The following is a 22,725-nucleotide window of genomic DNA, read 5'->3' on the forward strand; positions in this document are numbered from 1 at the left end:
AGGCTGCAAACCTTCAGGTCCGGGACACAACCCATTTGCATCAGAACCTTAGGGAGGTTGGAAGTGGTCAGCTGTCACTGTTTCCCATAGTTTGTCTGGAGTGCAACTGGAAGAGCATTTTGTTTTTTGTTTTGTTTTGTACTGGAGACTGAACTTAGGGATGCTTTACTACTGAGCCACACCACTAACCCTTATATTTTTTAATTTGAGGCAGGTTCTCACTAAGCTGCTTAGGACCCTGCTGAAAGCTGAGTCTGGTCTCAAACTTGCAATCTTCCTATCTCAGCCTCCCAAGCCACTGGGCTTGGAAGAACATTTCAAATGAGTCATCTTGTCTTTGTTCTTCTTCTCAGCCTTCATGTTCTATAACCTGAACACTAAATTCAGTTCTGTGGGGTAATGAGGTTTCAAAGAGACATTAGTAGCCTATGACTGCCCTGGTCTTCTATTTCCATGTTGCTGTGTATTTGCTCAAAAAGGGAGGCTTTCAATACTGCTACTCGGTGTGCCTTTCCAAGTCTGTTCATGTATTATTTTATAGTTGCTGCTGGAATCTCCTGTCACATTAGTACCCACCTCAAGGCAAGCAAAGATCTTCAATATATCCTTACCCAATCACTGTGGTCAATTTTAATCAGGTTCTTTCTGTGGAGAGAAGATCCTTGGACACTTCAGAGGATGCAATACATTTAAACAGTGTCTGCTTCTGCTGCCCATCAGTGGTCATCCTCCTCTGCATTTCTTGACTCCCTTTCCTGAGGACAGCCCGACCTGTCGTCCAGGGCACCATTTTCTGGGATGCGTAGAGCACTCCATGACAGGCTACTTCAAAGGCTGCTGCTGGTCAGCTGGCAGAGGGGCTGCACTTGGGTCAGGGACCCACCTCTGAAGCCATCAACTGGGCCAGAAAGCTGCATGTTTCTTCAGTAGAGCAGGACAGCTAAACTCCAAGGGGAACCTCAGCTTTACTCAGTTAAACAGTTATTAAGTAGGATATTAGAAATCTGCCCACCAGGAACAATTGTGCTCTATATGGGGACTATGAATTGAGATGCATTCTGCTGTCATGTATAACAAATCAGAGTAAATAAATAAATTAAGAAAAAGAGAGAGATCTGCCCACCATGGGAAGTCTCTTGGAGGCCTCCAACCCTTCAGAAACTCCCCTCTCAAACAAAACCCTTCAAATTAAAGTTCAAATTTTAAAAGTTTGAAATCAAATGCAAAATGTTTATCCTTGGGGCAACTGGCTAGTACTGTAGTTATGAGGACTGTGCTTATGTCAACGTAAACCTGCTCTGGAGTGACCTGCACAGGTAATGGCACTGATTGTGTGCTCTGACTGGTTAACCAGGCCAGCCTGACTGCTGGTGGAAGTGAAGCTTTTGCACGTTTTCTCCAGAGCTCCATGACCAAATGTTCACAATTTTTTTTTCTTAAATCAGAAAAGTAGAAGAAGAGGGAAAATGAAAATGCCACGTAGTTCATGTCATTTAACGGTAGTCCCCCTAGTAATGAACAAACAGTATCCCTAGCTGGCTGCCTTAAACAGTGAGAACCTCTGCTTGCCCCCCTCCAGCTGCCTCGGTGCCCTCTCCTGCTCTCTTTCCTTATCCTGTGACCTGGATGTGTGCTCTTGTCTCCATGAGCAGGTGCCTGTTGGGCGAGTTCCTCATGTTCAGGCAGTGTAGTAACCGCATCCCACCTCCAGGGGCGCTGCCTCCCAGAGACCCTGGTACCCCAGGACCACTGAAGGGACTTAGGGTTTCCTTCCAGAGGAGTCTGTCCACCACTGGGGTTTAATGTGGAGCTCCAGGCACACGTTCACTCACAGGCCGTGGGTGAGGCTTGCAATGCTGGAGAACCTTCCAGCCACACCACTCCTCCTCCACTGGCTGGCAGACATTCATATGTGAAATTGCGATCAGCTGGCTCACCACGCTTTCTAAGCTGATGCATCCAAAAACAGAATACTTCTTAGTACCATAAAATCTGGAATAATTTGATTCTGTTTGATGTGTTAACAAATTGAATCTTTGCTCAAGAAAAACTCTGATTCACTCTCAGATGGGCACAGGGCTGTCATCCCTCATCCCTTGAAGGAGATGTCGTCTGAGGCATATCTCTACAATGATTGGATCTACCATAGAGAACACGGTGGCAGAGACTTTCCAAAGGAGCAAGATTCCTTGGACTCTGTCCCTTGTGCACAGTGGAATCAGCTCTAACCACAGGAGCTGCATTACCTGTGGGGTTTGTAATGCCTTGGTTTTCAATATCTGCGGTTTCAGTTTTAAACATCGTCATTCTTGTTACTTTGTATATGTGACCCCTGCCTGGGCATGAGGACCAGCCATTTCTGAGCATGCCTAGGCCCTGGCCTCTCTGTAATGAAGTTCTGAAGTGACATTAGTGCACGAGAAGGATAGGAAGGAGAGATTTGTGGTGAGGTGTCATGAACGGGGTGTTAGGTGTAATGCTGTCACACAGCTGAGTGACTGGGAGGAGCAGTGCCCGCCACTTATTATCAGACCAGCCTTTGCAGACAAGAGGGTGGAGGGAGCATTCCTAGAGAAGAGGACAATACCTGACATACTAGGGGACAGAGTGTTGAGGAGAAGGAGGGGAGGTGTGGCATAATATTGTGGCCCCCCCTGGAGCCCAGGAGAGGAAAGGGGATCTCCCACAGTCCTCCTGGAGAGTGAACACGTGGGCACTTCCTCCCGTTGGGGGTCTTCTGTAACCTGTGGCTTAGGTTAATATGTTGGTGGAGGTGCAGTGATTGACAGCACCCAGGTCTAAAGGAATACCTGTCCTGATTGTGGGGAAGTCAGCGTTTGTCTTGTCAATATCAGAATTTCTTATAATTTGATAGTTTCAAAAAAATAGCATGATTCCACAGTGAGATTAAAACCTGTGAGTTATTTACTGGTTTATAATATTTTCATCCTCTTTTCTTCTTTAAAATGTATAGATGGCCACAACTACACGTGACGGTTCAGATATGAGGTAGAAAAGCTCAGATGTGGGATAATGCAGGGATTAGCTGGGTGGTAACTGTGGGTGGCTGGGGTGTGGCTGGAGGAGTGGGTCCCTGTGGTTTATTTTTTGTCCTGATAAGTGAAGCTGTCTCTCTCTGCTCCTTGTTGCCACCTGCTTCTTTCTCCTCTGCCACCCCCTCCCACCTTGATGCTCTGCCTTCCTGCAGGTGATCCACGGAGTTCACCATCCATGCACTGAACCCTCTGAAAACCATGGGCACCGGATAATCTTTTTCTCCTCCCAAATTGTCTTGCCATCTGTTCTTTTGGTCACAGTATCAGTGTGATAATGGAAACACTGTGTTTCTTAAATGTGGCACTTATGGCCTGTAACAATCTTCTCTCCTAAGGATGCTGCGGAGGTCCTTACTGAGCAGCCACTCAATTCTCCTAGTATTCAAGATGGAAGGATGTTCTGAGCTACATCCCTAGAGGCAGACGCTCTTCCTGCATGATCCTATTTAACTTACCTGGCAGTTAAGTTTATCTTTTCTTGGAGAAGCTGAGGACAGGACATTTGTTAATGAGATCTTACACAAAGAACCAGAGCAGCCCACGACCAACCAACCCCTTGCCACGATCTGAAGTCACCTTCTCCAAATTCAAATGTTTAAACCGAGTATATTTGGAGACATGGCCCTTGGGAGGTAATTCATTCATGAGGACAAGGCCCCCTATGAATGGGATTAGCACATTACACAAGAGACACCAGAAATTCTTGACCTTCACATCAACTGAGGGCACAGCAAGACAGTGCTGTCCATGAGCTAAAGGGCCCTTACCACACAGTCTGCAGACATCTTATCTCATAAGGGACAGCCTTTAGGCTGAAAGATATGCCGACTATTTTATAAGCCACCCAGTCTGGTGTATTTTGTTACAGTAGCCTTGAAGGGCTAAGGCAACACTAAAGTTGAGAATACAGGAAATTAAGATTGTAGGAGCAGCTCTTTTATAGACCAAACAAAAATCAGATGAAGATAGAAACATTTCTCTGCCCTTGTTGGATTGAATGACCTTAGTAAGTGCTAAATAAATGTTCAATGGAAGACCGATAGAAAGAGGTAAGCCTCTGTCCATGTGTCCATCTGTTCAACTTCTAATCATCCCCAGGATGCTCATGATTTTAGTAATCGCAAATGTAAAAACAATAATGAATGTTTGGTTTTGTTTTCCATTTAAGCATATTGATTAAAAATTAATTTTCTGACAATGTGAATAAAAATCACCCTTATTTGGATTTGTGAAGGATAAAACCTTAACTGTGTTGGAAATTATTAAACCATTTGGAGATGAAAACAACATTCAGAAGGGCATTTCTTGTCACCTATTTTTATTCTAACAGCTAAGTTAGAATAAATTTTCAGTCCCACCAGCAATGGTTAGATACATTATATTTTTTTGTATTTTTTAATTTGTTTTAATTAGTTATACATGACAGTAGAATACATTTATATACATGATATATCATACATAGATGGGATATAATTTCTCATTTTTCTGAGTGTACATGTTGCAGAATCACATCGATCATGCAGTCACATATATACCTACAGTAATAATGTCTGTTTCATTCTACTATCTTTCTTATCCTCACATCCCCTCCCCTTCCCTTCCATCACTTTCCTCTACCTAATCTAATGCTATTCTTCCCTAGTGCCCACCTCCTTATTGTGAATTAGCATCCACATATTAGCGAAAACATTTGGACTTTGATTTTATGGGATTGGCTTATTTCGCTTAGCATGATATTCTCCAACTCTAACCGTTTACTGGCAAATGCCATAATTTTACTCTTCTTTAAAGCTGAGTAATATTCGATTGAGTGTATATGACACATTTTCTTTATCCATTCATTTATCAGGGGACACCTAGGTTGGTTCCATAGTCTAGCTATTGGGAGTTGAGCTGCTCTAAATGTTGATGTGGCTGCATCACTACAGTATGCTGATTTTAAGTCCTTTGGGTATAAACCAAGGAGTGGAATAGCTGGGTCAAATTATGGTTCCATTCTCAATTTTCTGAGGAATCTCCATACTGCTTTCCATAGTGGTTTCACCAATTTTCAGTCCCACCAGCAACGTGTGAGTGTACCTTTTCACCACATCCTCGCCAACGTTTATTTCTTTTTTAAAAATATTTTTTAGTTTTAGTTGGATACAATAGCTTTATTTTTATTCATTTATTTTTATGTGGTGCCGAGGATGGAACCCAAGGCCTCCCATGTGCTAGGCGAGCTCTCTATTGCTGAGCCACAACCCCAGCCCATTGCCTGTATTCTTGATGATTGCATTCTGACAGGAGTGAGACGGAATCTTAGAGTAGTTTTGGTTTTCATTTCTCTAATTGCTAGAGATGTTGAACATTTTTTCATATATTTGTTGATCAATTGCATCTCTTCTTCTGTGAAGTGTCTGTTCAGTTCCTTAGCCCATTTATTGAATAGGTTATTTATTTACTTATTTATATTTTTTGGTGTTAAAGTGTTTTTGAGTTCTTTATATTTCCTAGGTATTAGTGCTTTATTGGAGGTGCATGTGGCGGCATCACAATACCAGACCTTAAACTATACTACAGGGCTATAGTAATAAAAACAGCATAGCATTGGCATCAAAATAGACATGTAGACCAATGGTATAGAATAGAGAACACAGAGACAAACCCACATAAATATGGTTATGTCATACTAGACAAAGGTGCCAAAAACATTCACTGGAGAAAAGATAGTCTATTCAACAAATGGTGCTGGCAAATCTGGAAATCCATTTGTAGCAAAATGAAATTAAACCTCTATCTCTCACCCTGCACAAAAATCAACTCAAATTAGATCAAAGACTTAGGTACTAGAACAGAGATCCTGCACCTAATAGAAGAAAAAATAGGCCCAAATCTTTACCCTGTCAGCCTAGAATCTAACTTTCTTAAAAAGACTTTTAAAGCACAAGAAGTAAAATCAAAAATTAATAAATGGGATGGATTCAAATGAAAAAACTTTTTCTTAGCAAAGAAAACAATAAAGTGAGGAGAGAGCCTACAGATTGGGAGAAAATATTCACTACATTTTATTTTTAGCTGAGGGAATAAAATTGAGTTAAGAATAAAGGCAAGGAAGGTTTGTTCGAGTCACATTTCTTCCTGTAACCAGTGACCATCTGTCATATGGTGTGCATATGAGGCTGGAGTACTGACATCGTGTGCAGTGAGCAAAGTCCTTCAAAGCCATCCTGCATTAAGCCCCGTAGAAGTTGGTTTTTATTCCCCAGAACTCCTTAGAGATATTTGTTGGTCTTGATTTTCATTTATTTTATAAAGATAAAAACCTAGTAATTAATTACCTGGATACCTAAATAAGTTTAAGGAATTTTGAAAAAAAACAGTTCTCACCTTTAGTTTTATGAGTCGTCTCCTGTATTAATTATCAGCATAGGGAATTCATGTAGGCTCTCAATGATATGATCATTTAATTAATTTTAAAAAGCAGATCTTGCCTTAAGCAAAAGAACACTGGCTCAGAATGAAAAAGAGTTCCAACCAGAGGCCTTGACTTGCCACTGGTAAACAAATCTTTACAAGGCGGTCTTCGTAATGAGCTCTGCTCTTGGAGTCAAGCTGTAATTTTTTCTGTCAATTAGAAATCTTACTGGATGTACAGCCCTGGCATCCTCTCCTCTCCCTGAAGCACTGATTTTTCCTGTCTGGGCTGGATCAGGGCTGATTGTCACTGACTTCGCTGACTTGCTGACTGTGTGAGGCACCAGGCCTCCTGTCTTGAGGACCCTCTGACTCTCACAGTTGGGGCTTTTCAACCTGCATCTCTGGGTTCTCAGACCCGGGGCCCTCCTGTCCTTATGTCCAGAGCATCCTAAGGCACCTGGGCTCTTTGTCCTAGTTCAGTGGGACCACTGTCCCTAGTAGTGAGCAGGTCATTGTCATTTTCTCCCATGACCTGTGGCCAGTCCTTTCTCCACGTGCTTGAGTAATGGTGTGTTCCTTCCAGCATGTGCCACCCAAGAAGCAGAAAAGCATTCCTGTCCCTGCGGGCAGTGGCCATCAGCTGTGCCCATCTCCAGGCTCTGAATTCTTGCTCCCTGATCCTCCGTCCCCTGCTGTCTGACGGGACTCCTGATAATGGCCTTCATGATGGGAGGACATCTATCTGCTGGTGAGATCAGGTGCTCTTTCTTAGTCACACAGTTAGGAAAAACAGAAAAATTGGCCAAGTCTCATTATTTGCCTTCTGCCCAGTACTGGGCATGCTGTGTGGCTGAGATTGCTACCAAATCTGCACCCACAGAATTATCGGGAGCCATACAGGAGAGTCAACCCCAGAGCCAACCAGCAGGGGCTCCTGAGGTCTGTGTCAGTTGTGAGTGGCTTTTCCCACCTTAGCACTCTGCCACAGTTAGGCCTGTGACTATCTAGGTGGGCATGTGTCCTGCCTGGCCCTGGGATACGAGCTGGGGTTTCCTTGCCCCTCGGGCATTTGGTTCCTTATTTCAGAATTTGACTTCACTGATACTATCACACTATCTCACATTTAGGTGAGAGGATTCATATACATTCTTCTGAAACTTCTCCCTTTCCCCCCATTTTCCCGTGTTCCTGCATGCAGTGAACGCTCCTTCATTTTCTCTGTCATACAGTTTTCAACACATCAGTTCTGAGGATATGCAAATATTCAATCCACTGCAATACATATGCCCCTTCTTTTGTTTTTAATAGTGACTCATTTTAATATCTTAGCATCTAAAAGTAGGTCTGAGGTATGCATATGGGGTGGGTGTCACATAGTACAGGGGCATGTGCACAAATGTTCCCCAAAGGATTTTACATAAGCAAAGAATTTTATTCATACAGAAGTTTTCCATTTTATTAAGAATAATTGTTAATACATATAACACTATTTAAAATATATATGTAAGATTCAAAGAAGAGAAACCTGAGGAGCTTACTTCCAGATGAGTTAAGGAAGGACTTAGGAGGACCCTTGGTACTGTGCCCCAAGCCCATGCCCTTTCCCCAGAGTGTACACCACCCAAATTTTTGCTTCTATGATTTCTTTGCTTATACATTGTTTCTAAATGGTAAGGATTTTACCTAATTTTGAAATTTAGGTGAGAGGATTCTTATACATTCTTCTGAAATTTCTCCCTTCCCCCCACTTTTCCATGTTCCTGCATACAGTGAACACGTCTTCATTTTCCCTGTCATATGGTTCTCCATTATTCCTTGAATCTCTGGAAGTTCCTTTGATTGGCATTTGGCAGGCCATCACAAGGGGCGCTACTCTGTGCATCCTGTGCTGTCTCCAGGATTTTAGCCAGCAGGACTTCAGTCAAGATAACCCTCAAAGTTGCGTCCTCTGTATGGCACACCGGAGTACCCATAGCTCTTCACTACTACAGGGAATGGCCCAACAGGACAAAGCCACCCACCCTGCCCCATGGGTGCAGGAAATGTCTTAGTGTACAGATATGCATTGCTTGATGCTGGGGACGTGTTTCAGAAGTGCTTCACCAGGTGATTTCCCTCTGTGCAGACAAGGAGTGTGCTGACATAAGCCATGACGACTGTGTAGCCTACCACATACTAGGCAGTCGGGCATGGCCTGTTGCTCCTAGCTGCAAACACGTGCAGCATGCCATAGCACTGAGCCCTGGAGGCAGTGGTAACACAGTGGTACGTTTTGTGCATCTAAACCTGGAAATGGTACAGGAGGCACACCCGGCCACAGGAGCTTCCAGCACCTTTGTAATCTTATTACCACCATTGTATGTGGTCCACCATGAACCCAAACATCATTATGTGATAGGTGGCTGGATTGGTGACCTGTTCCTGGCCCAGGGGCTGTTTCTGATTGATAAGGGGCAGGCGGAATCTTCTTTTCACAGTGTCTTGCTGAGCTCAGCATTTTATCTGACATGATGTCGTGTACCCAACATGATTTGACAAACACATGTGAACTAAGCGATTCCTCTGCCTCCAGTCCAGTGCAGAGCCCTTCTAAGGACCCTGAATCTTGCATGTCCACTGGCCACTGTCCTTAATCTTCTTTGGTCAGGCCACCTTCCTCCCTCACCCGCCCTCCTTACCTTCCTCTGCCTGGCAAATGCCTGCTCCTCCTCAAGGTCACTTGAAAGGTGAAGCTTTCCTCTCTGTCACCTTCTCCCCAAGTCTGCTTTGGCGTTTCTTCCCGTGTGTTCCAGAAGCCCAGGCTCTACCCAGCCTTCCTTAGTTTGTTGGCCTCTCCCACTCCTCCCCCACCTGGCTCCCTCCCTCCTGTCAGGCAGGGCTGGCTGCCAGGTAGGGCACAAGCATTTGAAATCCCCCAGAAAGATGGGTCCTGTTTCTACATGGGCTAGAAGGGGGACATTGTAATTCCTGACTTGTAAGTGGATATGCATCCTGTATGTGGCTCACACCTCCCAGTCAGAACCCTGGCAGGTGAAAAGGAATTCTTCCAGGAGATCAGGGACATCAAGTCCAGGGCCAGACATCAGAGCAACCTTGGAAGAGGGTATTTTTCTAGAAAGAGCTAAACCAGAACTGGCCTGAATTTGTTCTCAGTGAGTGAACAAAAGAAGTGAATAGCATTGGTGTCATAAACAGTTGTCCATTCTGAGTCAGCAGTTGACAAAGGGACAGTGTCATCTGCATGACCCTCCTGCAGGCCTGAGCAGCCTGCGCCCTCCTGTCCCTCCTGCATGTGGAAACTAGAAGAAGGACATTAGTTCTGAGCAGGGGCCACACCAAGGCTGCTCCACTGTGACAAAGGGCTTTTGCTGCAGGGTGCAGGTCGGTCTGGAGAGCTCTGACTACTCCGAGTTCCCTGTGTGCTGGGGCAGAACAAAAAGGACAAGGAGCAATGTCAGGAGCAAGACTAGCCAGGCAGGTGTGTGCAAATCATACCACAGGCACAGCCGGTTCTACTTCTGGAGGGAAGATCCAGGTGATAGAAGCTAGGCCATGGGATGCCCCCCAGTGGCTCACCTGGCTAGAGACTGGACACCCTAGGTACCCAGTCCCTGAACAAATCCAGTCGTTTTATACAAGTTAATAAACATGCAAATTAATAAACTGGGATGGAGAGAGGGCACATCATTTATTCTGTGAATTAGAATGTTCAAGAAACTTCAGAGGTAGTATTTTTTTTCCCTCAAATAAAAACTGCATATACTGGGTTGGGTGTAGCTTCATGGTAGAACACTTGCCTAGCATGAGGGAGACTTTCAGTTTGAACCTCAGCACTGAAAAACATGATGAAGTGATCACATGATCAAGCTAATTAACATGTCTGTTACCTTTTGTCACCATGTGGTACCATAGAACTGCAGGACCTTTCCATTCAGCATAATGAAACACTTTGTCTTAACTTTACAGAGTGTGCAATTTTAGCAGGGAAACTGAGTCATGGGAGTCATGAAGCTGTCGGGGAATGATGGAAATGTGTGTCAAATGGAACCCTTCAGCAGTTCAGAACAAGGACAAAAGTGACGTGAAATGTAGTCATTAGAAAAGCACTGGACAGTGTGGCCTCAGGAACAGTTAGCCCCCTTTCCAGGGACTTGAGTCTGGAGATATGTCCCTCACCTCTTATCGCCTGGGTGACATTAGAAAGCGACGTAGCCTGCATGAGTCTGTTTCTGCGTCTGTTAAACAGGAATCACACACTGCTATTACACACCGCTTTTCACTGGGATTAAGGGAGGAGATGCGTGCCCACCTCCTGTCTCTCACAAGTGGTATTCACACTCTGCCCACTGGCTTTTCCTGTGTGTATAGCAGTTTTAAGGTACGGAACAAGAGCTTCTGGGAAGGAGGACTCTTGATCCTGGCACCCTCCTCCTGATCCTCACCAGCTTCCTGACTGTGATGAGGTCCCGGGTGGTCCTCCTGAGCAGGAACGATGCCACACGCTGCACTGACCTGGGTGCTGCTGTCCTTAAGGTCCTTATTGACAGACTGAAGTCATCTGCCCTTGAATGTTCATCTCAGGATCATCCTAGACGTCCTGCCTAGATCCACCTGCACTTTTTGTGAATGATGATGGTTCCCTGGCCCACAGCAGACCTCTAGAGTCCCAGCCTCAGGGGCTGGACCCTGAATGTCCCCTTCAGCAGGGTCCCTGTATTAACTTCTACGGTTATGAAACTGGGGCCCAGGCTGCAGAGCTCCGCGCTCTCTTCTTGCTGTACCTTTTCTCAAATTCCTCCCCTCTATCCGCAGCAGCTCCCCACCACTCAGGCCACTTTCCTGAGCAGACAACAAGGGAGGTGCATAGAAATTCAGGGGCAATTTGTCTAACCAAGTTATCTACATAAGTGATAGGATTTTTATTGTGATGATTTTTCTGGTATTGTTTAGTATCAACCACAAAAAAATTGGAAAAATTCAAAACTGAGCTTATCTGAAAAACTTTCAGGCCATAGATTTGAAATCCTGAAGTCTTCACTCACTTGGTCAACCTGGACTAACAGCTGGTTTTATAGAAAGCAGTTGACAATGGGGACAGACTCAGCTGTTGATGCTGAGGAGCACTCAGGTCATGTCAGAGGTGACAGATGTTCATCCTACCATTTAGTCCAACACCCTGATTAGCGGTTAGAAGACTGACCTTCCATGAGCCCACAGATTTGGGGAGGACTGGGCTGGCCCGGGAGGTCAGATGAGCCTGGAGGCATGGATGTTGGCCAGTGTGTCTGGGAGATGCTTCCTGGTGGAGAAGGTGGAGAAGGGCCTTCCTGGGGGAAGCCACAGGACACATAAAACATGGAGCTCACCAAAGGCCTGGGTGCCTAGAAAGAGTGAGGCATCTCAGTGGTTGGAATTGTGGGTGGAGAGACGGGTGGTGGAACGGAACAGCAGGATGGGCCCATGGAGTATTTTCTCCTAACCCCAGGATTCAGGATTTTAGCTAAGTGGAGAGACTTGGTCCAAAGAGGACAGGCTGAGATCTGTTTGGAGTCACTGAGCCCCTGTTGTATGTGGTCGGTCTCATTGGAAATCCTCCTTTGAAGGGGAGAAGGGTTGGAGCAGTAAAGGAGAGCTCAGCTCCTCTGGGAAGCCCTGGCCATGGGTGTGATCACAGTGAAGGGCGCTCACAAGGACTCCTGCTACAGAACAGCTCGGAACATCAGGCACCAGTTTATAATTGGTATAATGTAGCAACTTGGGGGAAATGACAAAATAATGTTCTTATTCCGTTCAGGAAAGAGCTCTCATTCTTCTTTTAAATTAATGTTTCAAAAGTGCAAAAGTGCTTAGCGTAGATTTTTCTCCACCACCTCAATCAACAACTAATGGGACCAGACACAGTATAAATCTCACCACTGGGGGTGAGAGGGACATTTAGCCCGTGTCTTCCTGCCGGGTGACTGTCAGAGAAGGGCTGCCCACCGTGCCAACCGGGTAGTTGTTTTGTAATTTACAGAAAATAAATCTAAGGCAACTAATTTCCTTTTAGGAACTTGAATTGCTTCCTTAACAGAATGACTGGAGCTCGACTTCAGCTGCGGTTTGGAGGAGAGCTTTACAAAGCGTACCCGGAGGACTCCGTTAATTGCACCCTTGTTTTAAATGTAATATGGTCTTTATTCACAGGAAACTCCAGTGGCAAATTTCCTATAAGCATCGGCTTATGATTTGGCACACTGAAAGGGGCTTTTGAGGTTTTGTTTTGCAAGGCAGTAGAAGGCACTGGGAAAGACATCATTTTCCCTCCTGGCTCACAGTGCTAATGAAAACAGGGAGCTGGCGAATTTTAGGCAAAACCTGAATAGGACTTTTCACCTGCAGGCGAACAAGAAGCAGGAAAATAAAAGTGACTCTTACAGAATGTGTCCCATGTGCCAGGCACTCCCAACACTCACACAGTACACTCACTCAGTGGCCCGAGTGGTGGGAGCTGGGTACCCTGGGTGAAGGACACACAGGGAGGTTAGCAACTTGATCTTGGCCACGCTGCCTGCAAGCATTGGATTCTGGAAGTCCAACCTGGGGTCCCCAGTGTCAGCCCACTGAGCACTGTGCACCACTTGAGCACCTACTGTGTGCTAGGCATTATTCTGGGATCCATTATGACCACATGAACCAGACAGGCTGTGTGTCTCAGTGCCTGACTCCAGAATTTATATACTGAGGGTGGGGCCTAGGGGAACGTGGTTTAAAATAATACTTTGGTATTAAAGAATGTTACATTTAATCTATGACTAGGAATGTTTAAACTGGCTAACATATTCTTCTTAGGGAAAAAAAATAAGCCATTAGTTGAATCTGACAACTGAGTTAATTAAAATCTTTTCAGGCATGTACTAGCCAGGAAGACCTGCTTTTTTCTCTGAATTCCCTTTTACTACATAAAGGTAATGCTGAGCGCCCAGTGCCAAGACCAATTTAATTCATTTGCTCAATTACAAGTTAAAAGAAGAAACTTTAGTCATATATTAGCTGTCTGCTGCTTTGGGATAACGACCTGCCAAATTGGTGAACTTTATATAATGATCTGTTGCTATGACGACGAGCTGCCCCGTGAGTGGGGAGGGGGGGGGTCTCATTATTACCTCACTGATAAGGCCTGGAACCCACGCAGATGCAGATACAAAAGATTTTCTTCCACTCTGCGGTAACTGGGGTGATGAGGCAAACACTAAAAATACCTCTTTGAACACAGAGCCACAGAGTCAAAGAGAGTCGAATGCATGATCAGAAATAAAATAAATTAGCCAGATCAGTGCTCCTGGTGTCCACAATGAATCTCCACCTGTCACAGGTGACCGTTGTCAGAGAGGCCAGTTGTCTCTTTCACAGGTTGGATTCAGCACACGGAAGACTGAGTAATGAGCATTCCCTTAAATCAGCAGAAGTTAGAGAAGTAATTTTTAAAAATGGAGTACCTATGATATCTTTAAGTGTCTGATGCTTTTAATAACCCTGTCATCTTTATATCCCATTTTCCTGAAAAAATAAATCCCTTTCTTTTTTGGAATTAATTTGTTTTCTTTACAAAGTGAACATTTTTATGAACGTTAACGACAATGCAACTCCACCCTCTAAGTCTTCTTTATTGCATTTTAGAGGAAGCATGTTTATCTGTGTTTTGGAACTGTGTCAGGCAGCTCTTCTTACACGGATCAGTCTTCTTTCCTGTCTCATGGTCTCAGGAGCATCAGGGTTTAAGCCATGGGGTGCCTAGAACAGGTGCCTCCTGTAGACATCCTTTAAGCCTTAATTTTATTACTGTTAAGGCACTATCAGATCATATGCAAGTCTGAAAAGTCAAACATTATTTTTACCCAGAGCAAATGTTACAGTGTATTGACCATGTTTCTTTCCTTCCTGTCCATCGGTCATCATCTTCCTTTATGCCTGAAATATATTTGTTTTTATTAATTTTTGAAATATTAATGTAAGTAAAATTCCAGAAATTCTCCAAGAAGAAATCCATTATGATCAGAGAACATTTCCTCAGATACCTGAAAGTTCATTCTGTAGTGCTCACTCAATCCTAATTTCTCCCAAAGCTCACCAGAGGCATTAACATAAAGGTATTAAGCAATGGCACCATCCATATTAATTATTATTTAATATTCATCAAAATGCATCAAGTTTGCAAAATTTTATCTGCCCTTCGTATTCCTCTTCTAGTTTATATTTCAAATCCATACATATGGGGGGCTTAGAGAAGGGAAATACTAGAAAATAATAAGATATTCATATCATGAGTCTTGTGATCACACAAGGTTAAAATTTGAATCCAACATATAATTTGTAAGATGTCTGGGTTAGAACTTGACTTACAGTTTCTCCAGGAACAATAGAAAAACCATTTATAGTCTAGCTTTGAAATTGCTCTGAACAAAGGGTCTGGACTGTCAAATCTATTTTTGTATTTCCTAGTTTTGATAGGGAGCATCTAGATTGGTCTGATATGACCACCACAACAGCGTGGGACAGGCTGGGTGGCTTAAGGACAGCTTTGGGGCTGACAGTCCAGGGTCAGCCTGAGCAGGTTCTGCTCCTTCTGCATCCCCTTGGCCTGTAAGTGCCATATTCTCCCCTTGTCCCTATGTGGTCTTTCTTCTGTGCCCGTGCATGGCTGTACTCTAATCTCCTGCTCTTATAGGGCACCAGTCAGATGGGTTGAGGACCCATGCTGACCTCATTTTGCCTTAATTATCGGTTTAAATGCCCTGTTTGCAAACACAGGCCCATTCTGAGGCTCCGAAGACCAGCATTTCAATACATGAATTTTGGGTGAACACAATTGCCCTTTTAGCAGTCCCCATCCTGCCGGATGGCACAGCTGCATATCAAGTGAGGGATCGTCACACTTGGATCCATTCAATTTGACCACCACTGTCAAGATGAAAAATAGAATCCTGATGAAACTATTAAATCTACTTTAGCCACTTCAACCCTGAAAATTAGAAAATATCTGCTGTTTTCTTCCAAAGCCAAAAATACAATTTTCCATCAGAAATAACTGAATGTTGTCCCATAGAGCTTATCTAATAGAGCAAATAGTTATTTAAGAGTCTTATTTTTACTGTAAACTTTACTATTTAAGCAAATTTTTGTTCTTCAGATGTTATTTTTTAGGAAACTGAAATCAAAGTTTTTACATTTTTAATTGGTTTATTCTCTCATTTCCCTCATAAGCTCATAGAAATGGGAGTCAAAGCCTGAGGGGGAAGCCAGCCCTGGTGGCCACTTCTGCACCAGTTCCCCCCACACTGAGTTCCACAGTAAGATAAGCGTGTGACTGAATCGCAGCTTCATCATTAGTGATGACCATTCGACATGCTATTTTATCAGCTCAAATAACTTTTCAAGGAGTCATCAACCATAATACTGTTGATGCACCATTTTGGAGTTTCATTAGATGCTTTTTATATTTAAAAAAAAATACTTTCAGAAATTTCCGTGCAAGCATTAGATCCATTTGAAAAGGCCCTATGTGCTGGCCAACAGTCTGATCTTTGAAACTCGCTTACTCTCTAGGCCTGTTTTCCTCAACTAAAAAATTTTATATATATATTTGCATTTCCTTCCAACTCTAATGTTCTGTTTCCATTGGAAAGGTTAATTTAGAAAACATAAAGATGGAACATGTTTCATAGTTAGAGATGGCTACAGACCATGAGCTCACTCATGTTCTCCTCCAAGATTTTCTCTTATTGGATTAAGAAGTTGACCTCATTTCTTACACTGGGGGAAAAATGATGTACATTTTCTATAATTTTCTGTTTGTATATCATGTTATACATCTGTAATTTTCTTTCCTTGTATCATTTAGGGGGAAAAAATGTTTAGTTTAAGGATAAATTTTATCCTGAGTTTTTTCTTTATTTTAATTTTGCTTTGCAATGTTGTGGTAGTCGGCTTTCTGTCACTGAGAGAATAAACTTGGAAAGAGAAAAGGTTTATTTTTGCTCACCATTTTGAAGGTTCCAGTCTTTGACTTGTTGCCCTCATTGCTTTTGGTAGGGAATGCCTGGCATAGTAAAAATGTTCATGGATGGGATGGAGAAGAGAGAATGGAAGGGAACAGGGTCCCACAGTTCACATCACAGGCAACTCCCACGACTTAAAGATCCCCCCAGGCCCCGCCTCCAGAAGGCTCCACCACTGCCCAAGAACACCTCTCTGGGTGAAGCTTGTCATAGTGAGGGTTTGGAGTTAACTGCCTCCTGTTTGGTGAAGAGCAGATCAGAGGGTTGGGCACCAGGCTCTGCAGACAGCACCCAGGACATCTGTGTACCCCCCTGTTGGTCTTTCACATCCCCAGCCTTCCAAAGTGTGGCTAGTGTGAATTGAAACCAGGGCAAGTAGGAAATATGCCTGGATTTCAAAGTCTTAGACAAAGAAGGCAAATTATCTAACCAATGATCTCATATAGATCATACAATGAAATATGCAGACTATAATATTTTGGATGACTTAGGTTAAATAAAGTATATAATTAAAATTAGCTCACATATTTCTCCCCCACCCCACCCTGTTTTTAAAATGTGGCTGTTAGAAAAACTTAAAATGACTTCTGTGGATTCTAGTACGTCTGGATGATGCCTTTGGCTCCCACCTGACGGCAGTGTTGGGCGGTTGTGGGGGCTGGCATCACTGGGGCTGCTTCCCAATCCCACATGCCTGTTGCTCTGTTCTTGGGAAATGTGTTAGGAGTCTGTCCTAGCAGCTTTAGGACCACACTCTGCTCTAAAAACATCATTTCATTTAAACCCAATTTTTTCTTTTATTTACCACTGGAAAACACATTCTTTTTCTTTTCAGTTCCCGCAGTGTACTTGGTAACTCATTTGCTGAGGATATGAACCTGTTTTCCTGTGGGTGAAGGTTGGAGAAGCAAGTCTCACTGTTTCACGGATCATTTCTTGTGGCTGGAAATCTTTGGGGGGATTTCTTCTTGTCTTTTTCAGTATTGTGTAAACATTTCTTCCCCAGTAGTCATGTTGAAAACTGAATTTCCACTGCTGTGTGACAACGTGCAAACCTTACCTCTGCAACTCATTTTCACTTCCAGCTCTTGCTTTTCCCCTTGGTCATGTTCCTAATGGCTCCGACTGTTGAGGGTGAAATGATTGTCTCTGTCACTGTGGTGATTTGATTTTGCCCATGCATCTCCTGCCTGCCATTATATTTATGCCTGCTTTCCATGACTTACTGGTCACAGCAACATATGGTGATCTGTATGTTCAAGAGTTCTGCTCTCACCACCAGCAAGCAGAGTAAGGAGTTTCCTAGCATGTTGGAGGGATGGTCTGTTGATGTGGGTTGTACCATCTTTGTGTCTCTGGGCTATTGTCTCTTTTCCTTATTCCTGGACACATTCATTTGCAAGTGTGCACACAGCTGCCCCTCACCCACAGTTGTTGGAGTTTGTCCTTGCAGTTCTTGCTTCAGACAGATAGTATAGGGGAGCAGGGATGCTGGCCACTTGTGGGCCAGGATGCCTGTGTTGGCCTGGTTCCTAGGGAGGAAGTGCAGCCCCTGTGCCAGGACAGCACGATGTCCTCTGAAGTAGATGCCATGTACTGGTCCTGCAGACGGGCAGCAGAGGGCCACTCTACTGATCAACGGATCAGAATGTTGACTTCTTCTCTACCCCCAGTGGGTTCCAGTTTACCACTTCTACAGGAGTTCACAGAATAAAAAGCGAAGGCAAACAATCTAAGTAAAGCTTCCCCTTCTCCAGATTGTGCTGCTTCCTTGGCCACAGGTTTTCAGTTGATACTTGCTTGGAGATTCCTCATTAGCACCTTTTACCTCCTGGATCATCGTTTCAATGAAAGGCAGCTCATATCTGAATGTATATTCCCGAGGAAAGATTTATCTGCTCTCTCTGAAATCCAATTTCTTTTCTTTATTTTTTTGCAGGACATTCTAAAAAATTGTTCTTTTTAGATATACATGACAGTACAATGTATCTCGACATATTATACCTACATAGAGTATAGCTTATTCTAAATAGGATCCTATTCTTGTGGTTGAACATGATGGTGGTACACTGGCTGTTTATTCATATATGAACACAGGAAAGTTACATTTAATTCATTCTTCTGCTTTTCCTGTTTTGTACCCCCTCGTTTTCCCTTGTCTCCCTTTGTCTAATTCAGTGAACTTCTCTTCTTCTGTCCCCATTTCCATATAGTGTGATAGCATCCACATTTCAGAGAAACATTCAGCCTTTGGTTTTTTGAGATTGTCTTATTTTACTTAGCTTGACACTCTCCAGTTCTATCCATTTACTGGCAAATGCCATGATTTCATTCTTCTTTAAGGATGAGTAATATTGCATTATTTTTGTGTACAGCGTTTTCTTTATCTATTCATCTGTTGAAAGGCACCATGGTTTGTTCTGTTGCAGCTTGGCTATTGTGAACTGAGCTGCTATAAACATTGATGTGCTGATTTACGTCCTTTGGGTATATGACAAGGAGTGGGATAAGTGGATCAAATGGTGGTTTCATTCCAAGTTTTCTGAGGAATTTCTAAACTGCTTTCCAGAGTTGTTGCACCAACTTTTAGTCCCACCAGCAATGTATGAATGAATCCCTTCCCCTACCCTCACCAACATTTATTTTTATTTGTATTCTTGATAATTGCCATTCTGACTGTAGTGAGTTGAAATCTAAGTGTGGTTTTAATTTGCATTTCTCTAATTGCTAAAGATGTTGAATTTTTTTCACGTATTTGTAGACTACTCATATTTCTTCTTCTGGGAAGTGTCTGTTCAGATTCTTAGCCAATTTATTGGTTGGGTTAACTGTTTTAGGGGTTAAGTTTTTTTGAGTTTTTTATGTATCCTGGAGATTAGTGCTCTATCTGAGGTGCAGGTAGCAAAGATTTTCTCCCATTCTGCAGGCCCTCTCTTCATGTTCTTGATTGTTTCCTTTGCTGTGAAGAAGCCTTTTCATTTGATACCATCCCATTTATTGATTCTTGATTTTATTGCTTGTGATTTAGGAGTCTTGTTGAGGAAGTCAGTTCCTAAGCTGACATATGGAGAGTTGGGCCTACATTTTATCCTGTAGGCACAGTGTCTCTGGTCTAACACCTAGGTCTTTGATCCACACTGAGTTGAGTTTTGTGCAAGGCAAGAGATGGGGTTCAATTTTATTCTATTACATATGGATTTCTTTCTTTCTTTCTTTTTTCCTTCCTTCTTTCTTTCTTTCTTTCTTTCTTTCTTTCTTTCTTTCTTTCTTTTTTTTTTTTTTTGTGGTGCTGTGGACTGAACCCAAGGCCTTGTGCATGCAAGACATGCAGTCCACCTAATGAGCTATATTCCCAGCCCCATATGGATTTCTTTATAAAGTGGGAGTACTAACATAAATGTTAGTTTCATGATGTTGTGGGATGTTAGATTTAACAAGCAAAACTACAGGCTGCCCACTTAAATTTAAATTTCACAAAAGCCTGGAGTGGTAATGAATGTCACATACTAACACCAAAATATTTTCCAGGGTTTATGTAGGATTCAAATGTAGGTGTGCATCATGTATTTAATCTAGAACCTAGGATATAAATTAATTACTCATTTCTAAAATGAAACAAATATGCCATTCGTATAATATGTATTGATACCTTCATGTAAAGACAGTTATTCTTGGATTTTGAATCAGCCCAATCATTTTGGAGTCTTTCAGTAGCTGCCATGATTGAGACATAATAGGTGTCTATGGTTTTCAATTTGAGAGATATACTACAAATACATGATGCTCGCATGTGTATTCATAACATTAAAGGGTGACATTTGCACCAAAAGGCACATGTTCTGAGTGGTTGTGCCCCAGCAGTGTCTGTTTCTGGCTCCACAGCCAGCTCCTTTTCTGGAGCTCCATCCTCCTCTTCCCGTCTCCTTGGGAAGCTGAGCTACAATTAACAGGAAGTGCCATTTTTCCCCCTTTTCTTAGAGCTCACCTTAGAATGTCAAGAAAGATGAAGAAGGCTTTATCTATTTCTTGCATACATTTTTTCCCTGCAAATGACTTTGACTAGAGTTTTGAATTTCAGATGTATAGATATGTATGGTTTTATTTTCTATGACAAGTTTTCAAAGGTAAATTTACCAAATGAAAACCAATTACAATGATCTTCATCATTCACATTTGGTTTATGATACTTTGGGTTGAGATCCATCCATATTGGGTAAAGGCGTGTTTCTTGTTTACCTTCACACTCACTTATACAACTCTTGAAAAGGGCCTTGATGGGAACGTTTTGACCCAGATTTGAGCCAGCATGGGGGTGATAAGGACCTTCAGTTCAGGCTAGCTTCTCTTCCTCCTTCCCTTCCCCTTTTCTGCTTTCTTTCCCCTTCCCTCCCTCATTTGTCCAATCTTGTATCAACACATACTAACAAAGTACCCAGTCTCTACCCGCCAAGATGTAGCCACTATGCAAAAGTGACATAATCCCCTCACATGCACAGACACAGAGTGAACCAGTGAGAATCAAGTCTGTGGTAAAAATAGCAATGAAATACAACGACCTTTGAGGAAATGTCTGCTGTCCTGTCCTCTTATATCAAGTAGATGTTTGGCTGTGGCTGGGCAGCAGTGGGCACTGCTTCTTTTATGGGCTGAGCTTGTCTTTCTGCCTCTAAAAGAAAATGACATTGCCATTTGCCACCTCAGCCCGAGGAACCACAGGCTAGGGGTGACCACAGCTCCTAGTGCTGCACACACTTCCTGGAGGTGAGGTGACGGTGGAGCTGGGTGGAGGTGAGAAGGTCAGGTCCTGTGGGTAGCACTTGCTGTGTTGTAACACTGGGCAGAGGATTCTAGACTGGAGAGCAGGGTGGTCAAGTGTGTGTACAATGTCGACTCTAGACCCAGCGAGGGAAGTAGAGCTGGTGTTGTGGGGAAATCCGGGTGAGAACGGCATTCCAAACCCAATGGAATGGCAGAGTGGGAAGGAATGGAGTCATGAGGAGCAGGCTCAGTTCCTGGAGTTGGTGTTAATGGCACTGGTGCATTGTAAAGGGGCCCCAGGGGTGGTTTGCAGGGACAGAGCCAACACCTAGCCAGGAGAACTGGGCCAGGGAGACAGAGATGGTTGCCACCATTTGGGGGTCACCACTGCAGAAGGTGACCTTGACAGAGGGTATGGGGGACAGAGCAAGGAGAAGTGTGGGCGAGGGAAGGAAGGGCTTCAGGGAAACAGAAAAGGGTCCTGTAATGCTGCAGGAGGGAATGGGGACCTCAGAGGGTGCTGTTGGGTGACTAGATGCCCAGAGAAAAGGAGAAACAGCAGAGGCCTGGGTCATGGTCCAGCAGATGGACCACACCTTCCTCAGAAGGTTAAGCCCTGTCATTCTGTTAGCTTCCTTTAGCTGCAAAATCAGATAAACAGGATGCACCAAGTCCATACTGCAAGTTTTTAACCAATGATGACTATATAAGTCAAATTATCAAAGATCTTTTAAAATTGAGTTCCTACTGCAATTGCTTAAGAATTCAAAGCATATATGATATTGACATTTGGGCAGGTTTCTCAGAATGCTAATCCATCAATAAAATAAAGAACAGGCAGCAAGATGTCCTTGTTAAAGTGTTGAATAGGATGGAGTTCTTGCACCTGTCTTACCCTGCCATGCTAAGCTGGAGAGAAAGCAGCATGAGAGTCACAAATGGGGGTCCCCCAGTGGGGTCCCCAGGGCATGTGCTAAAATGTCTGCTGCTGAGTCCGTGGCTGCCTCTCTTCTGCCTCCTTGTCCTCCACCCTGATGCTTACTCTTCCTGTTTTATCCCATGCACACAAACACAGTCTTCTCGGACAGGAACTGTTTTTAATCTTCCTCAAATGAAGCATATGTCAGTACATTCTTTACCTTTTCCAAAAGTAACATACTTAACCAGCTAGTTTGAAGTAAAATTACTTATTACTTATTATAATTGTATATATGACTATGTAGCCCATTCATAATTAAGCAATAAATGCTTATTTGAAAATTTTCAGATATACATTTTAAGTAAATCCAGGCTGATTCATGTATACGTAAATGCAACTCATGTGCATCTCTCTTTAAATATAAATGACCCAGTCAGTAAGGACTTTTCATGGAGACAGGAAAAATAAAAAGTATTTTCTGACCCAAATCTTTTTGAGCCCAAAGTTCTTGATCTTTATTTCTGGTTTTAGAATCACTTCTTACCTTTATTTTGTG

General features: G+C 43.2%; 1 protein-coding gene across 7 annotated transcripts in view; it reads left to right on the plus strand.

The window, feature by feature from the left end:
- The window catches only part of Sema5a (semaphorin 5A), a 450,819-nt gene that overhangs the window by 330,960 nt on the left and 97,134 nt on the right, over positions 1–22,725 (plus strand). The window lies entirely within an intron of this gene.

Source organism: Ictidomys tridecemlineatus, chromosome 1 (assembly GCF_052094955.1).
Source record: "Ictidomys tridecemlineatus isolate mIctTri1 chromosome 1, mIctTri1.hap1, whole genome shotgun sequence".
Taxonomy (NCBI): Eukaryota; Metazoa; Chordata; class Mammalia; order Rodentia; family Sciuridae; genus Ictidomys; species Ictidomys tridecemlineatus.